Source organism: Amblyomma mixtum, chromosome 4, assembly GCF_055824585.1.
Source record: "Amblyomma mixtum isolate Tamu chromosome 4, ASM5582458v1, whole genome shotgun sequence".
Classification (NCBI taxonomy): domain Eukaryota; kingdom Metazoa; phylum Arthropoda; class Arachnida; order Ixodida; family Ixodidae; genus Amblyomma; species Amblyomma mixtum.
Genome location: NC_143015.1, coordinates 136,031,608 through 136,056,789, shown reverse-complemented (window position 1 = coordinate 136,056,789; position 25,182 = coordinate 136,031,608). Strand labels below are relative to the sequence as shown.

At 46.6% G+C, this 25,182-nt stretch overlaps 1 protein-coding gene and 1 pseudogene across 1 annotated transcript in view; both read right to left on the bottom strand.

Moving 5' to 3' along the window:
* LOC149348342 (uncharacterized) overlaps positions 1 to 25,182 on the bottom strand; it is a 358,890-nt gene that overhangs the window by 312,745 nt on the left and 20,963 nt on the right. The gene's annotated exons all lie outside the window — the stretch shown is intronic.
* On the bottom strand, positions 692 to 24,822 carry LOC149348344 (uncharacterized; annotated as a pseudogene).

The following is a 25,182-nucleotide window of genomic DNA, read 5'->3' as shown; positions in this document are numbered from 1 at the left end:
GACATGGCAGAGGCCTTTGCCCTGCAGTGGGTGTAGTAAGGCTGATGATGATGATGACTTCATATTACAGAACTCTGATTTATTGAACATGAGCTACACCCGACTAAACTTAAATGAGACATCTTAAACTTAGACATCTGGCTAGCCTGAACAGTGCGACACATCTGGGCTGTCAGCCTGATGTACAATGAAAATGCAAAACAATGCACTGAAATTTAGTGTAGTTAAAGCTTGTGACTGTTGTTCTTTGGACATAAAACTCTTGCAAACCAACGCTTGACACTTCCAATAATTGGTCATGTGTACTTTCAGTGGTATATTATTGATAACTTACATTTTTCAGTTTTACTAGTGCTTTGTTAAAAATTTATTTCATGCATTACTCTGCTTTTTTATTGAAATGCAATTTTATTATGGATGAATTATGTTAGAGCTTTATCTGGCGAATTTTTCTATGCTATGACTAGGGGACACTAGGGCTAACAAATGAAAAAGCTACTATTACAACAAAAATTCATGCTCAAACACTTAAAATCTCCAGGTGCTCTAAATTAACATGGCACGTCCTTTCAAAAGGCACCTGTTATAGCCAGACTTGCTTCATGGCAATAAATATCACATAATGTAAGACATTTTAAATACATAACTCCTGAACACAAAATTCTTAAATATGGTTAATTACTGGATATTCCTGGAATAAAAAATGCATAGGTGTTCAAATTAATACAGAATTCGGCATGCACATGATAAAAATGGTGGTTATATAATCTAAAATAACTTGAACAAAGCGTCTTGAATCAGCTAAAGAAATAAAGTATTGAGGCCTAGAACAACAACTGAATTAAGAACTTAAAATAAAAATACTCCATCTTTGGAATCAGATTCCACAGAAAGGCCTCATCCCGGTTTACTTTTACTCTCACTGAGTGTTTAGGACTCTAAACATACAGAATGGCCTTGTGAAGGTTCATTATTTACATTTGGACTTGGATTTGCGTGTAGTAGCTATGTGTGGTTTTCAATACAATCTCATCCCCACTGAAAACTAAGTAAGGCAGTAGGCTGCGCCTTTCTTCATACAGGATGAAAGGTTCATCTCTGAACTTATATGTGCACTTAATCTCAATGACCACAGTTTCGTCATCAATTTTGGCTATACCGTCTGGGCTGCAGCAAAGCCATGGTTGCTCTGGAAGCACGATGAGCCCTGTCTGAAAATAACGAATGGGATTAATTATTGATTTATTTGAAAGAGCCAAGGAAGAGAAGACTTGACGTACAAAGAGAGACGCATGGAAGGCAAAACAGCAAGCAAACTTACTTGTACAATGCAAATACTAAGCTTTTGTTGGAGCTCATCTCGTGCAATTGCTTCTGTCTTTATACCTGAAAAAACAATTTTGCGTCTTAGACTTTATTATTATGAAAATAGGACAGAATTCAATCTTGCTGTGGCACAGGAAGCACAGTGATGTGATTTGATGTCAAAGCACAGCATGTTTTTCTTTTAAATGAAGTGGTATGCTGCTGGAAAGCATACTGTAATGCATTGCAGCACTTGTGTAAGATGATTTCTTGCATAATTGTTCAGCTGCTTTCTGCAATCCGTCATCATTCTTTTTTGTCCTGATGACCTGATGACATGTGCTTTAATGCTGCTTATGCGGACGTGACGCTCTTCATGCCATCTGCAAATTATAAGTATTATGAGCATGATTTCATTCATTCTGTGTTGTGCTTGCTACCATTTGCTGAATTTTCATTACATACCGTGAGCAGTTTGCCTGGCCCATTGTGTGAAGGCATAGGTCACATGGGTTCTCTTTAAGTACCACTTTTTCTGCACAAATCAGAGCCCTCTTGTCATCCATTTCGCTGGCGAAATTTTTCATTTGGGTTCTTTCGTTTTCAAGAACCTCTAGGTATCTGTACACTGGTCTGTGCTTCATTGGCTGAAGTAAATCCTCTAGGGTTTCTTTCTCCAATTTCGTCGTCACTTGTTGAACAATATCATTGAGTACTTCCTCACAAATCATATCCTCGGCACTTGTTTTCTCTATTTCCAATATTTGTTTTAGTGGGCACACTATATCCGGATAGGTAAATATAATATTTGGGTCATGAGGCTTTCCTTCTTGAGTGCTAGTGTCCTGGCCTGTTATGAAGGACGAAAAAAAAATAAACAAGTTAATGGTATACTCAACAAATATAAACAGCAGCTATTAAGGGCGGCGTGTTGAATGCACAGAAATAAAAAAGATAAGCTAAAGTAATTGGCCAGAAAGCATATTTTCAGGCTGCAGTGTTCAAGCATATAATAAAGCAGCGGATTCTACTCACAGGAGAAGAGGTCCGAAACATCTTGTTCTAAGCGCCTCTTTCGTTTGTCGCTCGGCTTTCCCCATTTCTGGGGCTGGCTGGTGCACGATTTCTCTTCATTGTAGTTTGCATAGAGGCACATAGCAGCTGCATGCTTGCAATGAGCTGTGATGCCAGCTTTACATGTGCATCTCCCTCCTTGAACGTCAAGGTTCCGCCTCTCCTGGCTTGACCACGCCAACTATGAGAGAAATAAATTGCCTGGGTATTCCTCAAACCAGCCAGGCATGCTAGACCATAAAACTAATTTTATATGAAAGGCAACGTCAGATTTTGGGTGACCTGGCTTATAGTTGGATGCGCCAAGAACATTGCTCAATTTTGCTAGGGCCACGTCTCCATCTCGTCATGCATGTTTCGTTGCATTACTGTTCGCAAATGCTCTGCTACTGCCTGCACTGTCTCATTATCTTATATCACTCTCTATCACCATCTGATCAGCCCTCCTATCACACGCATTGCTTTCCGTTAAAAATCATTGGGTTAGAATCGAGCCCGATTTTTCAAAGGGGCGCGCGCACTCACGCACACAGACTGAGTTTTATTTTTGCTTAACGGTTTCGTCGTGAATAAAACTAAGGCCACTGTACATTTCCGCGCTTGCGTCGCGCGCACGACACCCGTGGCTGGGTATCACTCGCAGCTAACTACGCGTTCACGCCGCAGGTTTAACGCCGCAGGTTTCATGAAGATTAGTCCACAAAACTCGTAGGCAGGTATGAGAACTGAATAAAAAAAAATGAGGCGGCAGTAAGCCGAGTTTCGCAGTGCTTTAATTCAGCCAACCTCGCAAGCGTCAGTGAATTTCCCAACCAGCGACTAAAGCCTCTGCCTCGTATTCGCCAGCACAGATGGATCGAGTGCGAGTCATTCATTGCCCTATTCATTGCGAGTCATTTATCGGTAGTTCGAGCATATAACAAAATGACAGACTTACCTCGACGTACACGATGTGGTCGCTCACTTGCGATGTGCATTTCCCACTTAGCCGGGCTTCATCGTGGTCAATACTCTGCTCCACAGAGTATACATGCGAAATTAGCTTTTCACCTTTATTCAAGTTTGCTTTTCTGAAATATCTGTCAAGCTGAGCCACCGATACATACTGACGCGGCGAGAGCTCGGCACGTGCACGGAAGCGAGCGCGGTTCCCTATACCGCGCACGACTAAACTTCCGCCATGTCGCTTGGCTTAGGGTGGTGACATCTCTCCCAGTGTTGCCGAAAACGGCCGCTAAACATGACGGGCAGCCATGTTGGTCCCCTTGAAGAGAGCATCCCGGCTTTCAGTGGCGTGGTCGCTGGGGCGATCTACAACATTAGTTTATATTCTAGTTTATCGGCGTCTCTTTCGAAGCTAGTACCAACAGATGACGCCGTTCCGACGACATAGAGCAGTTCTCAGCGACGGTGCATTACACTGCGCGCGTCATCACGCCAAAAGGCAGCGCTTATCAATTACGTAAAAAGGGTTCCTCGTCACGATGAGCACTAACCGAGCTTAGGTGTTGGGCGTTCAGAATTCAATGTTATAACGGTAATCAAAAGATTCCGCAGGCCCACTTTTTAATGCTTATTAATTACTTGGTTCATGCGCGGCCTGCACAGAATGTGGCCGTAGTGGCTGTGTAGCTTATGTCAGGCATAATCACCGCAAGTGTTCTATCGTTGGATAGCTTATGTCGAGTATAATTGCGCCGGACTAATTGTAGGTCTCCACTAATTACCGGTAATTAGTTAATTGTAATGTAATTGAAATTTACGCTACATCACTAAGTCGTATATCGCTGGATAGCTTATGTTGAGTACAATTGCACTGAACTAATCTTAATGCACCGGACTAATTCTAGGTCTCAATTAATTACCGGTAATTAGTTAATTGTCATGTAATTTGATGTAATTTGTGCCAGCCAACGTTTTCTTCGGTTGGGGTCAGCAGGGAAACGAAACATCCGTGTGCCGTTCCTGCAGTGGTTCGAGCACTGCGGAACGCAACACCCGGGCATTGCTGCTGCGTAAGCTTTCTGGCGCACTTCGTGCAACAACCGACAACTTATGACTGTCCCACTCGACGATGAACGGCGATGAAGACGCAACTGCTGCAGCAGCTAATGCGCGCCTATGTACGGCGGGGAACAAGATGGCGCGGCGTCTTCCCGTAACCATGACAACGCGTGCGCTGGCAACATGGGTCTTAGCGGGAGGCGGCATGTGCTGTGTTACAGTGCACTAGAAGGGGGCAGTGGGCTCACTCGCCGGCACATGCTATGCGGAGCGGTGGCTCCGCGAACGTCGACGATATGTGCTTCTCCGAGAGGCCGAGCGGCGGCGCTGGTGTCGGCTTCAATGTAGCAGATGGTAGCAGCAGCGGCCCGCGCGCTCATTTCCCTCAGCTACCTCAGCTCCGCGCAGCTGCGTTTGTTTGCGGTGGACGTCGTCGCGTGGGTTTTTTCGTGCAGTGTTTTTGGCGAGCACAGCATGAAGTTATAAGTGTACTTTTGCAGGGACTGGGCTGTGCCGCGACATCGGCAAAAACACTGTTACGCGCCTGGGTGCCAAACGGGCTACGTTTATGTCAAGGGTGAACCGAAATTTTCTTTGTTTGGCGTCCTGAAGGATGAAAACAGGCGGCAAGAGTGGGAGAAGAACTTCCACAGAGCCCCTGGACGACACGAGCGCAGTATGCGAGCTCCATTTCGAGCCGCGTTATAAGGGATTATGCACACGTAATCCAAGGCAAAGAGGTGAGGATAGCACGCGTGGAGCCGATTCTGCGCGCCGATGCCGTGCCATCCAGTCTTCCTAATTTGCCGACATACGTTACTAAGAAGCCGACACTGCCCGTGTGATAATGCTGCGGCCGTGCAGTCTTCTCGCACCGAGGACTCAGTTGATACGCAGGAAAACAGCTTCGATCACCAAGTCCTTTCGCGAACAAGCCGTCAAAAATACCCACCAGCGTGCACGTCTTCCGCTTGCGATGTTTTAAATCAGTTTTATTTCAATTTAGAAATGCCATCAGTATACTGGAGCAAACATAGTTTTCCCGGCCACGCCGATGTCGTGTACTGCACGGCCGTGTTGACCTCCAATGCAGAAGTGCTCTCCGAGAAGGTCGGTTACAGTTCCCATGCTCCTTCCCTCACAGCAAAAATTATTAGTTTTTATGTTGTCACACGTCTGCATTTTTATGTGAAAGGAATTAAGAGCGACAAGGCAGGAGAGCGGCCGAGGGCCAAACAGCTCGAGTTGAGCCAGTGCACAAGATGCTGCGTGACTCATTGGCCGGCTGTTGAACTTCACTTATTTGAAATAAAAGCTTCGTGTAAGCAACAAACAGCCCTGTTATCTTTATTTTATTTACTCTTATATTGCTGTAGACAAGCATGTCACGATTGTAACTGCATGGTTGTTAACAAATGCAGAAGTATACTGTCACACGTGAAACAACGTTAAACAGTGAAATATTTAAGCTATATATGCAATTTCATTTTGGCAAACCAACCTCATAGCATGCCTGCTTTTTTTTTTTGAGCTTGACTAGGAGGTATGACTACCAGACATAATCTTCATACAAAATTATATTGGGTTAGTGCAACACGATATGAAACGGTATATTTCATCTCCCACACTATAATTCAAGATTTCTACTATATATATTTTTTTAATGGTTGCTTGATAATTTGGAGCATTTTAAGGCCTTTTCTGCACAAGCAAAATCCGTCGGCGACGCCTTATTTGGTTAAAATGCCTCGCGGTTAGGATAAGCAGCAAGCCGATCGAGTTGCCCTTGTCCTTTTACGCAAGTTACTAAGGTGGGAAATATCATGTGGCCTAAAAAAATGCGCTGATTGCTAAAGAAATGTAAAGACTCTCAAGTGTTTTAAAATTAAAGTCAACAAGTCTGTCGACGGCTTGAATTGAGATAAACAGAACCGCCAGGAAATTAGAGCTCCAGGCAAAGTTCCCATTGAAGTTGCCTGTGGCGCCACCTCTCGGATGCGACGCTGACTGCGTCAGAGGAGCGGGTGAGTAAGCCCACTGCCCCCTTCTAGTGCACTGTAGCTGTGTCAAAGGAAGTCACCACCCTAAGCCGGGAGGGGGCGCGACATGTAGGCTCCCTAGTTCGCTAGCCTGCTGCACGCCACTCCACGGTAGTCTCCGCTTTCTTTAGCACGGTTTTCTTGGTCCACCAAAAGCAACAAAAGCCTCGCAGCCTCGCCTACACCCACAGCCCACACTTCGGACGTGGCAAAGGACTGGTGCTGCCCTCTGGCGAAAATACTAAAAAATAGATTTCTCTCAGTTCTTTCCTTCACCTGCAGATGGCGATAGCAGCCCGGAGCCCGGGGACCGGGGACAAATGCAGGCAAGAAAACAAGGATCTAGTTAAGTGCCTCAATGACGATATAAAGCAGATTGGAGACGGTGTCGATATTATTTTGCTTGGAGACATGAACGGCCACATCGAGGATCTGGATGGATACACAGATTGTAACGGGAAGTTAATGCTAGACTTGTGTGAGCGGCACAACTTAGTTATTGTCAATAGAGAAACTAAATGTGAGGGACAAATCACGTGGGAATCCCGTAACAGGCAAACAACCATTGACTACTGTCTAATGTCGCAGGGCATCTATAGCAAGCTCGCAATAATGGAAATAGACGAAGAGGGGAAGGACAGCCTAGGAAGTGATCATAAACGTATTAGTCTACAGTTGGGAGCCCTAGTCAAAAGAGAAATGCAACGAAGTCCAAAAGACAACGCAAAATTAAATGATGAACAAATAGCGCTAATATCAGCCGATATAGAAGAAATAATTGAGAAACGCCACATGGAAAATTGGGATTATAATCAGTTGGAACTGCTCATCGCTACAAAAATGAAACAAGTGAAAGGAGTTAACCGCTGGAGAGGAAAGAGGAAGCCACGAAGCTGGTGGAATATGGAAATTAAGGAGGCCATCGAACAACGACGGGTGGCTTCAAGGGAACACAGAGAAGCAAAGAGGGCGCAGTTATCTGTAGAGGAAATAGGAAAAAAAATGGGAATCTTATCGACAAAAGAAACAGCAAGTTCAGGTCCTAGTCCAGGCTAAAATAAAGCAGTCCTCTGATAAATGGCTGGCTGAAGTTCGCGAGGCAAATAAAGGGGGGCCAAGAAAATTCTGGAACCATATAAGCTGGTTGGGAAAAACAAATCAAAGAAAGCAGGAACAGATTATAGATGCTGAGGGAAAATGTTTGGAGGGAGACGATGCTGTGGACTACATTACGTCATTTATAGCTGCGTCTTTTAGCGACGCCAATGGGGTAATCTCCCCAAGGGAGGCGGCAACACAGGACAGCACAAAAGAGAACAGCTTAGAACTGACTAGTCTTAACTGGGAAAAGGCGGAAGCGAATATTCCTAAAACCACATGCGCAGGGATAGACGAAATTCCAATTAAGCTGATTAATGAACTTGGCCCAAGAAGCAAGGACGCGCTGATAAAAGCATTGGAGGCAGTCATAACAAATCAGCAAATTCCGCACAGCTGGAGACAGAGTAAAATGAATTTGATTTATAAAGGGAAAGGAGATAAGATGAACATAAAATCCTTCCGTCCGATTACGATAACATCTGTTATGTACAGGCTGGCAATGCAGGCGGTGAAATTAAAAATGCAGTCATGGGTAGAAGGGAATAGGATACTCGGAGAACTTCAGAATGGGTTCAGAAGGGGTAGGCGGTTAGATGATAGCCTGTTCGTGCTTACCCAATGCATAGAAATAGCTAAGGCGGAAAATAGACCTCTGTTTATAGCCTTTCTAGACATAAGCGGTGCATACGATAACGTGAACAGGGAACTCCTGTGGAGCATATTGAAAGATTTAGGTATTGGTGATGAGGTAATTGATTTTCTACAGGAAATCTACCGAGATAATGAAGTTGAAATTACATGGGAAGGGAAAAAAAGTACCACAACTGTAGGGGTGCACAAAGGATTAAGGCAAGGTTGCCCTCTATCACCGCTGCTGTTCATGCTTTACGTGATAAATATGGAAAGAAGGCTAGAAGAAAGTAATCTGGGTTATAATCTATCGTACAGATTAGGCGGAAATGTAGTTGAACAGCGACTCCCGGGTTTAATGTATGCGGACGATATTGTACTGTTAGCAGATAGCCAGGAAGATTTACAAACTTTGGTTAATTGCTGTGGAGACGAAGGAGACGCTCTAGGATTCAGTTTTAGCGCAACTAAATCAGGTGTGATGATTTTTAACGATACAACTGATCAGGTGCTTACAATACAAGGCCACGAAATACCCAAAGTGACCGAATACAAATACCTCGGGATATGGCTAAACGAAGGGCAGATATACACGGAAAAGCATGAACAGGCTCTTAGGGCAAAAGGACGAAGAGACGCCGGGATAATGAAACATAGGGCATTATGGGGGTACAACAAATATGAAGTACTAAGAGGTATTTGGAAAGGAATAATGGTGCCGGGACTTACTTTCGGCAATGCGGTTCTGTGCTTAAGGGCAGAAGTTCAGTCGAGATTAGACGTAAATCAGAGAGCTGTTGGAAGATTAGCACTAGGTGCCCACGGCAAAACCACAAACGAGGCAGTACAAGGGGATATGGGCTGGACATCGTTCGAGGCACGGGAAGCTAAGAGTAAAATACTATATGAAGAACGCCTGAGGAAATTGGACGATAACAGATGGGCAGCTAAGGTATTTAAATATTTATACAGAAAGAACGTTGACTCACAGTGGCGGAAAAGAACTAGAAAACTAACCAGTAAGTATGCCGGTCATGAGGACGGAGAAAGAAAGAGCATTAAACGACAGGTTAAAAACGCAGAAGTTAAAAATTGGATGAATTCAATGGAAAAGAAACATAGTGTAGAACTATATCGATTCTGGAAAAGGCAGATCAGGAAAGAATTTTTCTATGATAACTCAAGAGGCAGTGCCCTACTGTTTGAAGCTAGATCAGGGTGTCTTAGAACGCGCAGCTACAAAAAGAAATTTAACGAAGAAGATGACACATGTGCAGTGTGTGGTAGATCTGTGGAAACAATTGAACACCTCATAATCAAATGTGATGGTATCCATCCGGATGTCGATGCAGGCACAGTCACTCTTTCTGAGGCCCTAGGGTTTAAAGATAACAATGGTTATGTAAATAAATCTGCAGTGGAAGTCAGCAAAAAGCGATTGGAGGATTGGTGGCTGAAAAGCAGAGATGTGGCATAAGGTTAGAATAGTAGGAAACCGTAGGCAAAGTTGATGGAGAATCTTAATGAGAATTGCCAACACAGTAAACAAAAAAAAATAATAAATAAAGAAAAGCTGAGCATGGTGGCAATTGCCACCACCCCGTTTCAAAGGGGGCGCTCCTATCCATCCATCCATCCGTCCTCCTCCTATGCCAGCGCTCGTTCTCTTGGCTTCTCCCGGGCGCCGACGGTGGCAGCACCTAGGCCGGGACCAGCTAGCTCTATGTGGCGGCACCTAGGCCGGTGGCAGCTAGCAGACGTTCTCAACCGTCGCCTTTTGGCGCCCGGCAGACCGCGCGCCCAAATGAACTTTGTGTTGCGTTTTGTGACTTGGCTTCGGTCAAAATGGCATGATTAAATGAGAGATTGAAAAATCAGTTACTGTAATAACTGCCCAGACCAACGTTGGATTGCTTTATAGAAACTTCTTGTTCTTCGATCGCTTTGACTGCGGAGCACACGTTGGAAGGGCGCGCGCGAGCGAGTTCGCGGCCCATCAATCGACGAGTGGCTTTCTCGTCGCTCGCGCTTTGGTGCGCAGCGGACCGGGCGCCCGCATAATTTTTGTTGCATTTTCTGCCTCCGATTCGGCCGCATTGAGATTGTGGCGTGGGAGATACAATTAGGCACGAAAAAAAATATACAGCGTGACCTTTCATAACTAAAAAAAGAATACACAAGTGTAGACACGTCACCACTACGCATTAAAAGCCATGAGAAGCTTTTCCAATGTCCAACTTTGGAAATGGTCTGGATCATTGCGCGCGCCCCTGCGTTAGTGATTCATTTGACACCACCTATCCAAGTTACATAGCTCCACGCAGCGTGATTTTCGCAGGAATTCGCGGCAGCGACGACAGCCTCAACCCAAAATGTCTGAAACTATGTTTTACAGAGGCCCTTGCCAGCATTCTCAAGTATTATCCACGCAGATATCGAGTATTCAAGCGAGAGGTGCGTTAATGTGCCTAGGCACAGTAACGCCCGATTTCGGTTTAGAACCCTGCTTGAAAAATACGTTCAGCAATGCGCGCAATATGAAAGCTAGACCTTAATCGCAAGCAGCATGAGCAGCAGGAGCTTCAACAGCAAGTACCACACCTTTGGTGTCGAGTTCGTGAGCGAAGGAATGCAACTGTAACAAAACAAATACGTCTAGCGATGCGTTCAACATGAAAGCTAGACCTGCACCGCGAGCAGCATGAGCAGCGGAGGCTCAAACCGCGAGTACCGCCCCTTTAGAATCGAGTTCGTGAGCCCAGGAGTCCAGCTGCAGCAACACAAATACGGCAAGCAATGCCCGCAACATCAAGCCTGAACATGCATAGCGAGCAACGTTAGCGGCGGGGCTCAAACAACATGCGAACGAGTCCGACTGAAACCAAGCCGACACGCCGCACAATGCGAGCAACATTAAACCTGCACTTCAGCACGGCTTTCGTAACCGCTAGCGAACGAATCTATTTAAAATCATGCCAAACGGTATTTAGTGCGAATAAAGACTGCAGCCGCTGGCGCTTCACACAAAATCATCCGAAAAAACACGACTGACAACTGAAAAACGACCACTTATCTCACAAAGACGCGGATCCACAACATTATCGAAGTTCGCCTGGCCGATCCTGTGCTGCCAAACCATTCGGCGAGCCGCGTTGCTTTTTCTGGAAATAATTACAAAAAATATTTTGCCACTGCCACTTCGGCTGTTGCATCTATACGCGCAACAGAAGCTCGGCATCGCCGCAACACGTAGACGCCGTCAAAGATGAAAAAAAAAAAAACGCTTCCCGCCAAAACTGTTGCACAGAACGAAAATGAAGCGCGACTCCTGCGGAGCCAAAAAGCGCGCGCTAAACGTGACTACGGCCCCTCGACCAATGGGAGGCCCGATTCTCCGGCGGCGCGCCATTAGAGGAGGAGTGTCGGAAAGTCCAAAGCTTTTCGCTACTTTTGTTTCATTGAGGAACTTTAGGAGCCCAACCGCCATACATGCCCTGAACAACAAAACAAAGCTGACTTTGAAAGCATTGCCCAACAGAACGACGAGGCAGCGCAAGATATACCGTGCGACAATTGAACTTGTCAGGCTAGTGGGTTCATTACAGATGTGAAGACGGCAGAGAGGCAAATCCGCACACAAATGCGTCTGTGTGCCCCTTCGCTGTCCGTGTATCCATATCGGAATTCTTCACGGTGCTTCAAAACCAGCGAGTCGTACTATGCGTTAGGATGCAAAAAAAGGTTTTACGGATCATTTTGCCTAAGTTTTACTCAAGTAAACTTATCTTCAGAAATCTTAAGGTCATTCCAATAACTAAAATGTATCATTATAAACTCCTACGCGAATATAAACTCAGCATCAAGGAAAATCAAAGGCTGTTTTTGGACATATCGAACTTAGAATTAATAGGCAACGCGGCCTATAATACGAGGACAACAGACCGTTGGAAAGTGCCAAAATGCCGTACGAACTATGGGTTTCAGAGTCTTAGGAATAACCTGCCTCGATTACTAAATGAACATATTAAAGCGGAAACAGATATTTTAGGACTAAATTTCCGGAACCTGAAGGCGTTGTTTTATTAATTTGCATGTCCCTAATAAACACCACACATTTCATAAACAAAACACCTTGTACAGATATTTAGCCACTGTTTCATTATAACTGCATGTCTTTATTCCCGACCGTTCCATGAGCTTGTCGCCATATCTTTCATAAAAATGCCAAGTTATAATTTTGTTTGTTTCTGTATATATCTGTCCATTTTGTTCTGTACATTTGTTTTTGGATTGTGTTGCTTCGTTGCTGTCAATGCCAGGGGGGACCAAGATTTTTTTTCAAGCCGTAAAGGAACGGCTTTTCTTCTTGGCCCCTTTCACAATGTGTACGTCATGTGGTGAAAAACAAATAAAATGAATGAATGAATGAATGAATGAATGCTCAACTAAAAAAAAAAGAGAGAAAGCCGGAGTGAAAACGAAATCTACGCCTTCTCTATCTGCTCCACCTCGAAGAAGCAACAGCTGAGAGCACGACTTCTCATCCGAGGAAACCTACCGCATCGACTCTCACTTGTCACATAATCACACACAGGGTCCACTTTTGAACGGCAGCTGGCTGGAAAACAATTCACAACACTGAACTATTTTTTTTTTCTCCACAAGGGTAGACTAGATGAGGGTGATGTAGCTCTTTTGCATGGCTTTAAAACAGCGTCAGGGAGAACGGCGAACGTCGTGTGTGTGCAGTTATCTGTCAGTCTTCTACTTTCCCGAGAAGCCGACGAAGCCATTTTGCCTTGAATAAAATGCCACACACTTTAATGTGGCAAGACATTGCAAAAAAGGGGCCTAAGCTGCACGCTCATACCTTCGTGTTTCCTTGATATACTTGGAAGCTACGGAGGTTTTTTTTTCTTCTTTTCTGCGGTACAGTTCGGCATAGTCTGATCTACTATACGACACCAAGCACCGCAAAAAGAAAAAAAAAAGGTGCCTTTACCAATGGTGTGCCACCCGTCATGCACACCCGCCTATGAGCCGCGGGAGCTGCACGCGGTAGTGAGCGAATACCGCTGCGTAATGCTCAACGTGTAATCCTTCCTCCTCGGAAGGGGCCTCCAGGGGTGTACGTGCTACGGCACATCTGTACAACCTCTCCCAGGTTTGTCTGCGAACACATCGCATTCCTCGAGTCCTGGAGTCTTTCTGCAGCTGAGGTGTCTGCAAGCTGAGTTGTGCTCCGACTGTGGGGTTCCACCACTTCAGTCGTTCCTTGCCCAACGTTCGACGGGATTTTGAGGCACAGGCTCGAATTTCGACATTTCATACCCTACGTGTATGAAATCTTTACTCTGTTCTCAGCGTCAACGCGTGATGGCATTCGCGCGGTCCACCGACGGGCTAAACATCTCATGGCATCACTATCGACGTAGCGAAGTAAGGGACTCTAAAGGGCGTCCTGAGGATGAGAGCGCCATGCGGCGGTAAAAAGGTGACGCTGCGTCACTGGTTGCTGCATGGTGACGTCAATCGCCGAAAGCCACGGTCACTAAAATGTCTTTAAATTCGAACCCGCCTTTCCCAAGCGGTGCAGCCCTGGAAGGCCGAGCGCTATGGCCGGGGGACCGCCTGTTCCCATTGGTTAGACCGGCTGGGTGGACCGGCGGCCGCGGGGATCGAACCCCCGACCTCCCGAAGCCGAGGCGAGCGCTCAAACACATGGCCACGGCTGGGGTAGCGACCAATACGCCTTCATGCGCCTTTTGTAGCTATACGTTTCCGCCCGACAGGACAGGTGACACTGATCGCAATGCGTGAAATCAAAACACCCTGTGCGAGTTTTTTAGTATTATTTCGCAGTTTCAAACGGACTAAAACCAGTTGTACTGGGAGTCTACATGTTGGGGTGGCGGCATTTTCATCACCCTCTCCCTCCCACTGATCTCTGCGCATGCGCTTCGTTCGGAGAGAGGCGCGTCGTCTGCTGCTCGCGGCGATGCGGCCTCATATGGCTACGTTCTTGTATACAGGAGCATTAATAGTTCTAATAGTTAAAAATAGTCGCGCATGTGAATTGTCACGGCTGCATGTCTCATCACATAGTGGTTGCGTCGTCGAGTCAGTTGATACGGCATGCATCGCAAACATCTTTGAAGGTATCAAATGCCAGCACGGAGTGCGTGGCTTGCAGCACAGTCAGCGCAGCCTCGAACCGCTAGTCCGTGGTTTAGCGTGTCGCTTGGCCGATCAGCTTAGCGACAGCCAAGGCATATCGAAATCCAATGCGAATCGGCAGCTAACACACGGGTGCATTTTACGTTTCGCCAGGGTTAAAGACTGGGCTCCATGTACGCGAAAAAGTAAGCGACGCGACGAGGCGGCGCGGCGACGACGGCTGGCTGTCGCTCCTTCGCCCACCAGCCAAGCTCCATGCATAGCGACAACGCGAACGCGAAACGGAGACGACGATCAGTGTTGCTGGCATAATACACCGCAAAGCTGTTTGCGTTTATTACAAGAGTCACATTATTTGCAAGGATTAAAATTTTGGGCAGAAAAATGTCAAATAAAACGTGTTTACAGCTTTGTAATTGTATGTCATTGCATGTCATTTTATCTTATTGTCACGGGCGCCGCCATGTTGCCTGAGCGTGGGGCGCACACCTGTTTGAACCTCGCGCGCTTTCCGACCTCAAACGACGCATACTCGCTAAGCCTAGCAGCACAGTAAACACAAGCAATCTGAAAATCTGGGGCGTTTTATCGCTAAAGTTTTGTGGTTGAGGCAAGTTCAGACAAAGCGAAAGCTTCGTGCGCATTTAGTTTGCCGTGAACGTGGGGCACAGCGTAGCGTCAACGATGAATCGGTGGTGAAGCAAGATTCCCGGCCAGAGCCAGCGCCATCTTTGCCAGAGCCGGCAGGAGGCTCGGTAGTGACGTACGCTGCCAGATTAGCTGCTATTGGCTAATCGCGTTGGCAACTTCCGGGCGACGAGCGAAATTTTCTGCGAGTGCAGATCCGAGCGACACGACAAGCGACACGGGTATTTCGCTTCGCGCGACGGTGCCGCTCGTCGCTTGCCGCTGTCGCGTTCGCGTGAGTTTTCGCGTACATGGAGTTCAGCCTTTAAGCCTGAGCTCCATGTACGCGAAAAAGTAAGCGACGCGACGAGGCTGCGCGGCGACGACGGCTGGCTGTCGCTCCTTCGCCCACCGGCCAAGCTCCATGCATAGCGACAACGCGAACGCGAAACGGAGACGACGATCAGTGTTGCTGGCATAATACACCGCAAAGCTGTTTGCGTTTATAGCAAGAGTCACATCATTTGCAAGGATTACAATTTTGGGCAGAAAAATGTCAAATAAAACGTGTTTACAGATTTGCCATTGTATGTCATTGCATGTCATTTTATCTTATTGTCACGGGCGCACACCTGTTTGAACCTCGCGCGCTTTCTGACCTCAAACGACGCATACTCACTAAGCCTAGCAGCACCGTAAACACAAGCAATCTGAAAATCTGGGGTGTTTTATCGCTAAAATTTTGTGGTTGACGCAAGTTCAGAGAAAGCGAAAGCTTCGTGAGCATTTAGTTTGCCGTGAACGTGGGGCACAGCGTAGCGACAACGACGAATCGGTGGTGAAGCAAGATTCCCGGCCAGAGCCAGCGCCATCTTTGCCAGAGCCGGCAAGAGGCTCGGTAGTGACGTACGCTGCCAGGTTAGCTGCTATTGGCTAATCGCGTTGGCAACTTCCGGGCGACGAGCGAAATTTTCTGTGAGTGCAGATCCGAGCGACAGGACAAGCGACACGGGTATTTCGCTTCGCGCGACGGTGCCGCTCGTCGCTTGCCGCTGTCGCGTTCGCGTGAGTTTTCGCGTACATGGAGTTCAGCCTTTAAACGTGGCCGCTACGGATAAACGTGTACGACACAGCCATTCGCATTACTCTTATAACAGCGCCAAGTCCACAGGCAGTACCGATTATTTATTTTGCAAAGCTTCTGCTATGCACCGCGCCGTGCTAGAAGGGAGTGCTTGCCCTCTGCAAAGAAATGCAAATGAAAAGAAAAATGCGTGCACCGAGAAGCGGGGATGACTTTGAGTAGACGTCCGTCACTGTTGTTATGTTTGCAAAGTCGTATGTCATGCGATCCGGCAACCCTCACGTGCGTATTCATGTAACGCCATCGTGGAAGCAGATGACTCCACTTGTCACCAGCGCTGCTCAAGCAGAATGCTGCAGCAGGTGACTAAACGTGGAGCGACGCATGCCAGCCCCGCGAACGGCTTCGGGGCCGAGACGCATGCGAAGTAGGCGACGCACCTATAGACCGTTTACAGCGCGCAGTTCTTCCGTTTGAGACCAGATGGCGCCACACGTGCGCTCGGAACACGGCACCATTACTGGCCTCGTAAGTCGCCGGCGTGTGCGCCTCGACGCAGCAGTGCAAATTTCGCGGGTGGTTGCCGAATGTTTTCTTTCGACGATGTGAAAAGGCAGAGGAAACACATGCTCTGTTGTGGATTGCAAGAATTGCGACAGAGAGTTAAAGGTGCGGGATGTGGTCGTTTGCGAGCTTCACGAAACCGAACTGAACAAGGAGGTAATGCCAATGTTCGCGCCCGTTCGCCACGCACCCTTTCCGAACTAGTGAACGCAACAAACACGTTCGCCAGCGCTAGATAGCTAATAAAGAAAGGTTTCGATCTTGGAAAATTTGCGAGGGTAAGTGCGCTACACAGCCGCACGAAGAAGCTGATCCAGCACCGAAACCATGACGGCGTGCTTTCAGTTGTGCACTATGCTGAGACCGCATTGATCGTAAGTTATGGTCTGTGGCCATTAGTAAAACGAGCGTCCGAGGCCGAATTAGGAACGAAAAAAAAAAAAAGGACGAATTGCGCTCCTACATACTGCTGCCGTTTATTATGCACTGCACCGTTGTCGGCCGTGCGAGTCGACAAAGCTTACCGTCAGTCCGTGCATTACACGCCGTCTTGGTGCTACTTTCAATTTCTCTCCAAGTAGCGCGGTTTTCGTGGACCGTATTCGGATTACAGCATTTGGTTTATGGCTGCTGTGCCGGGCGATTGTCACTTTCTCGCGGTCCATGCGAGACAGTCACTAAAAGTGACTGCGCACGCTCAGAGTGAAGCTGATTAATTACAACCAAAGGGACCACGAACATTTCCATGTCCGCATATCGAGCGTCGAGCGTACCACAATTTTTTATATGAGGCTGACGTTATTCTGAAATTCGTCACGCATGAACGCGTGGCCATGCGCGCGTTATAACAATTATATCGCGGAATCCTTCGAAACGATTGCACGCCAGCTTCTGAAGGCTGCTTGATGCATGGTACCGCTACCATGATAGTCAACCTTTGTGTGTCTATTTATTTTTGTCGCTTTTCTATGCTTCATCAACCAGTAGGAAATATTTCAGGTTTCCTAAGCACCGTTAACAAGTTGTAAACAAATGCATACGATGTGCATGTGAGCGTTTTAGAGCAGTGTCTGCATGCAGGAACACAGTAGGACAACAACCTGTAAGGCCGCAGGAACATTAAAGCTTGCCGTTTTATATAATAACAATAAAAAAAACATTAATCAGAGCCTTCAGTGCATGCAAAGACAAGCATTCAGGCGATCCGTCCGTTGGCTCGAAGAGGCGGAGAGCTCAGCGGCTCTCCGCGACATGAAGTCTGATCGCGTTTTCACACCTGAAGTGATCATATTAGGGTTCTCACATGTACTTCTAAGCTTTGGCCAAACCATAGTGTCGTCTTCCCCCTCCCTTACAACCGTATCAGCCGAAACACTGTCTGTCGGAACCGAACCGTCAGACGCGGTAGCCTTCGCGACGAGGCGCGCGCCGAGCGGTCAGGAGGCGAGTAATGGCTGCGTGATCACGTGATCAAAGATGGCAGCCCCCATGATACGGTGCTGTAAAGCGTCTATAACCACGTATCCGTCGCTGTAGCAACGCTGCGCATGCGCAGAGAGCAGTGCGGAGGTGAAATCAAGTGACAAAAACCTCTCCCTCCCTCAGGTATAGAAGACTATATATATTCATCTGCAGGCACAGACACAGAGAGAAACAAGGACGGAAAGGAATGGAGGATAACCAGGCGATGCCAGCAGGCTACCCTACATGTGGGGAGGGGAACAAAAGGGGAAAAAATGGAAAATGACCGGCAACGAAATGAGTTTTCCAAGTTTCCATCGACCAATATGACAAGGGGACAGAGGCACACACTTAAAGGGACTATGAAACAAATTAATTGAGATTACGTAAAGATAGGCAATCCATCACTCGTCACCCCAGAGAAAGAATCTTCGAGCTAGCATGAATAACAACGAAGTTATAGACGATTAAAAATCACGCTCCTCCTCTCCCCCCTCAACTCATACACGCGGAGCACCAAGAAAAAATAAAGAAAACAGCTCCGGGACTGGGCTCCGCCCATGAAAACGTTATTCGCTGACGTTCGGTTTACGACTTCCGGTTGTCGCACTCCCGAGGAGCAGCGTGCGTCGGCAGCGTCTCTCCGGTCTCGGCGCTTTCTTTGCTCCCGAACTCCCGGCAGAAAGAGGCGGCAGAGGTAAATTGAAAACATATGCGTGAAGGCAATGCCCTGGCCTGCGCTTGCCCGAGGGGGTCGCGCGGCGCCTCGAGCAGACGATTTTCACCGCTACCGGAAGTGTGCCCGTGACGTCGTAGCTGCCGCGGCTTGAGCGAATGACAGCGTGTGGTGGCCTACCGACGTCTTGGGACTAGTGACGTCTGTTTTCCCGGTTTTGGTTTCAAAAGGTCTGTTCGATACAGAACTGGTTCTCTGAACTAATTCTGCAAAAGTTCCGTTGGTGCCGGCGCGGTGCAATTCCAGTTTCTCGGTTCTCGTCCGTCGTGGTGTTGCGCGTGTGTTGCGGTGCGTCGCGTCTGTTTTTCGTGCCTCGTGGAGTCATGGACTACGGCATCGCCGAATCCACTTTTATGGAATTTTCTGAGTCGTCAGACAGCGCAGATGAGGAAGCCGACGTGGTGCTTTCTTTTGCAGCAACACAGTTCGGACAGACCGCAACAGTATCCCCAACTACTACGAAAGCGTAGTAGCTAGGAATTTCAGCTTCGAATTCAAGAGGCTGTCCAGGCTGTCGCGAGAAACGGGAAAAACTTCCTTTAGTTGGCCATTGATGTTAACAAACAAAACGTCGGCTGCGCGCGTCGTCTGCTTACGCCGTCAAACACGTCCACCACTATCCTGCACCTCCGTCTCTGAGGGTGCCGCGCTTCTTTGCACCGAAGCGGCACCACGACTGCACCAAAATCAATCGCGGACGGTGGTGCAGGGGGCGCTGTGAATCGAGCGCTTTGGTGCAGCGCACCGTGAACCGGTTCCGGCGGTGCAGAGAACCACGGCTGAATCGAATGCAGCTATAATCGCTCCCTACGAAGACACCAAACGGCCCGCGAATTTAAAAAAACGCGATTTTTAAAAAGCCATAATAAATTGCCGGCTCAGTTCCGAAGACTCATACTTGGTGTCAGTGCTTCTGAGCATAACTTCTAACATTTACAAGCGGCTTTTAATTCTTTTCATGGTCCCTTTAAAGTCAATAGACGGGAACACAACCCCGAGTCCTTTAAGAACCTCAGGACCGCCGCTCTCATCACTTTCCTTGTGATGGTTTTGTCCAAGGCCCTAGAATCTTGAATTCTGTTAGAGGACGAGACCAAGCGGCGAGAGTACAGAGGCCTCGCGTGTGCTTCTTGCTTTGTGGTACTTGTGAGGAGGAACTGCCCAATACCATGCTCACGTCTCACTTTTCTTTTCGTCTAACGAACACAATGATGATAAGTAACCTGCCATGTGCGTTTGTGTGCAGTATTAATGTTGCATTTAACGCTGAGATCAAGTTTTCCACACATAGTACATGCACTGTATGCGCTGAATTCAGGAATGCTGCGACACAAAATCCAACTTTATTTATCACCAACAAAAAATTGAGGACAGTCTTTCGCTACTGTTATGCACAAGCAGTGCGAAACACAGCAGACTAGAAAGAAAACGGGACAAGTGCTAACTAACAACTAAATTTATTCGTGAAAACACACTTATACAGAAGATGGTTTATGGTTTTATGGGGTTTAACGTCCCAAAGCGACTAAGGCTTTGAGAGACGCCGTAGTGGAGGGCTCCGGAAATTTCGACCACCTGGGGTTCTTTAACGTGCACTGACATCGCACAGTACACGGGCCTCTAGAATTTCTCCTCCAAAGAAATTCTAGCCGCCGCGGCCGGGATCGAACCCGCGTCTTTCGGGACAGCAGCCGAGCACCATAACCGCTGAGCCACCGCGGCGGCGTACTTATACAGAAGATCTTTCCATGTTTTTCGTGACAATGGCCATGGCCGCAGTGCTAGAAGTACTAGTATGCCATTACAGCGGGGAAATTTCGAACAATTCAGACTTCGTCCAAAATAAATCATCCGCGGCTGCATCCAGAAATCAGCTCCACATAGTTTGCGCCTTTTTTAATCAGAGTCCAAAGGAATGCCCGACCTACCCAGTACAAGGTCCATGGTCCATGGCTAGGTCCATAGGCGCATGGCTGAAGTCACGTCCAAAATATGCTGCATGCTCTGCAGTCTCCCGCATCTTCCTCTTAAAGGCATCCCTGTGTTTACCCTAATCTTCTTTCAATCCCCCTCTCCTACCTCCCAGCTTGGCCAATGCCTCGCGTAGTTGTGATGATGCCACTTCGCACTGCAAACAGCATGCGCAAAGCATATTTCCGTTCCCTCCAGAACCACATTCTCTCTCTGTAGTGAACAGCAGGTGTAAGCAATTTTTCAGTGCTGAACAAGATCGGTTAGAGTGAATGGCGACTGTGTGATCCACGCCAAAGAAGACTCCCTAGCCCAAACGCCACCAGCTATGCACCCATTCCTGCGCTCGCACATACTCAAAGCTTATTCAATTTCAAACCTGGCCTGCCCTCTACTATTTGATGCCCTACTGCACTGAAAAGGCTTGGCTTATTGGCTTATTAAGGTTTAACGTCCCAAAGCCATTCAGGCTATGAGGGACGCCATAGTGAAAGGCTTCGGAAATTTCGACCACCTGGGGTTCTTTAACATGCACTGACATCGCGCAGTACACGGGCATCTAGAATTTCGCCTCCATCGAAATTCAGCCGCCGCAGCCAGGATCAAACCCATGTCCTTTGGGCCAGCAGCCGAGCACCGTAACCACTGAGCCACCACGGCGGGGCTGCACTGAACAGAACTGCGTTGCTCGCCGGATTAATAAATAAATTTCTAATTCACTGCAGGCTCCATATTGTTTATTTGAGCATTAAAATTTGCAAATTGATAGGTTCTACACAATTCATTCTGACCTTTTGCATACATATGTGCACATTTTTTACTCGCAAATAATGAATAAAATAAAGAAAGAGCAAAGAAAAAAAGAAAAATGAACTCTGCATGCATCAAGAAACATCCATTGTTACAGCTATACTGTCTCAGTCACGGCGTACTGCACCTCGAGTACCTGAAAAAGGAATGCTATTGCACATTCAGCCTTGGTCAGTGGGAACTGCATGAGTAAGTACCAATGATACAGCCAAGGGAACCGCGAATGCTGCAAACACTGCTATTTATTATAGGCCATGCCACCAGGAATAGATGATTACACAAATTGTAGCTTTATTTTTCAGGCAGTAAAGGTATACTCTCCACAGGCAGTTCAGTTCACACGGTGGATACACTGCAGGCTTGGAAGAGGGAACAGGGTCAACAGGGTCATGCTTCTAAGCTGCGTTGTGCACTGCTTTAGACATGCTTTCCACCAGCAACAGAGAATCTCAGAGGCTATTATGTTTACTTATGTTTTTACCATTACTTATGTTTTTTCCATTTGGTGCACTTGAGCTACTCATTACCTGATGTAAATTGAGACAACATTAGTTGTTCATTCCTTGACACAGCAAATTTGTTTACATTGTGTTTTAGGCTTTGTGTAACCATTTTAACTTGTTGCTTACCGTTAATTGCCTCCCTTCTGTAGTGTATTTATTCATGCATATTTCTTTTGATATGCCAGACATTTGTTGTCTCATGTTTTTTCGTTACTTAGTAATACGAATTCTGCAAGAGTTTCTTACTTTGGGACGTGGTCATATTGCATTGAAAATAAAACCAGTCCTTAATCAGAGTCCTTGAACATTATTTCATAAATCAACCTCAAACTAAAAATATGCATGTACTGTACATGATACATTTAGCAAGCGCATGATGAATCACCCCAGCAGATCGACATAGTTTGTGTAAACATTGAAAAGGCTTGTGTGTGACACCACAAGGGAGGCTTTGTCAGCATACTCGAACATGGCACTCAGATGTGGTTACACTTCCACACTGGCTTGTTGCATCGCACGCTTGTAAGAGCTGCTGTTTTCACAAAGGTTGGCAGGATTTTCCAGGGGTTCATCAACGTAGCCTGCCAAGGATGGAGGAATAACTACTACAACTAAGCGACGCTGCATGTTTATGCAAGATGACAAGTACCATATGTGCATTTTGTCTTCAATGCTGCAACAATGGCGGCTTTTTTGGCTTTTGGGTATCTGACCACCCATCTTTTGGGCCCATCCTTGGTAGCTGCTTGGCTTAGTGAGCCATTCTCATTGTAGTGCAGAGCAGTTTAAAAAAAAAAGAAAACCATTTAGGAAGTAAATGCCCAAAAAGTGACAGAAAATTACATAGTGTACACTTCATTACAACGCAGCCATGCTTGAGTAGTGGAAAATATGTATTGGGGCGAACCAAATAATAGTGCTGTGAAAGCACTTGGCAGCAAAGGTCTGCACAGAGGCAGACAGCTTCACGATCTCTTTTAGGAGGACCTTGTTCAGAATGATGACTTTCAGTTTTATGCAGAACCTGCGGCTGCAAGTCACTTCGATGCTTCGTCCACACCTGCATCCGAGAAATAACATACTGCCCAATACAACTCACACTTCAACTAGCATAAAAAAGCTGAGTATGATTCCACGTACCTTCGTGATTTCTGGCATGAGACAGCGTTTATAAACAGGAAAGTATGGGAGGTAGCTGCCACATACTACACTGATGCTTTTCAATGCTCTAAGGAACAGAGCAATGTTGCAGCCCGAAAAAAGTGCTGCTGCTGGCAGCAGTAAGTTTCCAGCTGATTTTCTTTGGTTCATCAACTGATTTGCCCGACTACAAGCATGGCTGTTGCGACAAATAAGTTCGAAGTGAAGTAAGTGCCACTTACGGCTTTGTCGACATAAGTGCATTTTTCAGCACGGGCATTTCAAGAAAAGCTCGCCTGGAGCAGATCCAAACATGAACTTTCTTTCTTCCTGAAGGGGCAGAGGTTCTTCAATACAGACATCTCTGAAACAGTAAGCTATGTCAGTGCTGTACGACATTATCTCTATTTGGTTATACCTTAGGCTGCTGTAATTTGAAAGACTGTAAAGACTCAAGTAACACTTGTTGCTGGGCTAGTCGGTGCATTATTCTTCGTACAAAAGTTAGCGCAAAACACAAGACACTCACAAGAAAGGTGGACAGGAAAACGCGCTACTAACAACTGATCCTTTATTGGAAAGAAACACGCAATATATAGGCACACCGTCACACCACCTATCAGATGCAGCAAACGTCAGAATGATGTAAAGGGTCATAAAAGCGATAAAAGACACAAAGACTAAAAACACGGCGTAGCTAAAAACGATAAAAAGCGGCGAAAGAACTTTAAAAGCATGACACGTGGTGTATAGGGCCAAAGAAGCATGACTGAATGGAATCCAATAGGATGATAACAATACGATAGTGTATAAAAAACGTAACAAATGCAGGAAAAAAACCACGTGACGCAAGAAAACCCTGATAAAAAGGCCTGTGCGCTGAACACTTCGGATTACATTGAGGGGAAAAAACACCTGTACACATGCTCGTACTCAGGAAAACCTTTCTAAACAGTATTCTTCAGTTTTGTACAACAAGATAGATGCATCGCTAACAGCATTTGCGCCCTTTTTTCTGATCAAGAAAGCTTCTTTTAATTCACGGGACACTCGATCATGGCCTCTACACAAAAAAACGGTTTTTTCCAGAATGGGCCGGCAGCAGTTTTGTTCACAGTCCTTGTGATGAAGAGGCAGATTCGAACCTGTTCCTGTCCCCATCGAACGTTCATGCTCCCTCAACCTTTCATTTAGGCAACGCCCCGTTTCTCCAACATACACTTTTCCACATGTGAGTGGGATCTGATATGATACAACCCTTTCACTGTATTCCACGTACCTACGGGCATGTCTGGTTCCACAGGATTTTTCTCCTCTTTTTTCCGAGTTGAGACGAGGACACAACAAGGCTAGCTTACAGGGAGCGGAGAATACAATTGGAACCTTAAATTTAGATGCAACTTTGTTTAGATTATGGGCAACGCGGTGAGAGCAGGGAACCACTTCTGGCTTAATTCATTCCTCAACAAGCTTAGGCTGCTTTCGTTCCACGCCTTTTATGCTATGAAGAAGGGACTCCACCACACTTGTCCGGACAGACTGTGGGAAGCCTGCATCCCGAGGCCTTACCATCTGAAACTGGAAGCTCGTTTCCATGGTATGGCAACAGGACTTCGCAATGGCGGCCTTCAAACCTGACATGGCAATGGCTCGCTTCACAGTCTTACAGTGCGCCGATTTATAAGACAAGAATAACTTCTGGGCACGAGGGTGGTACATCCAGCACATCCTCTCACTGGTTATGGAAAGTTCCAGGTCTCAAAACTAATTTATCACTTTCCGGTTGCTCCTCTGTAAATTCCAATCCTTCTCCGTTCTTACTAAAAATTCTTAAAATCTCGTTAACTGTGCGTAAGTAGGGCCGTGTGTCCTGTTTACTTACAAGGATTAACAAATCATCGACGTACCTGAAAACCTTCAATACCTTATCTTTATCTAACTGCTGATTCACACTTT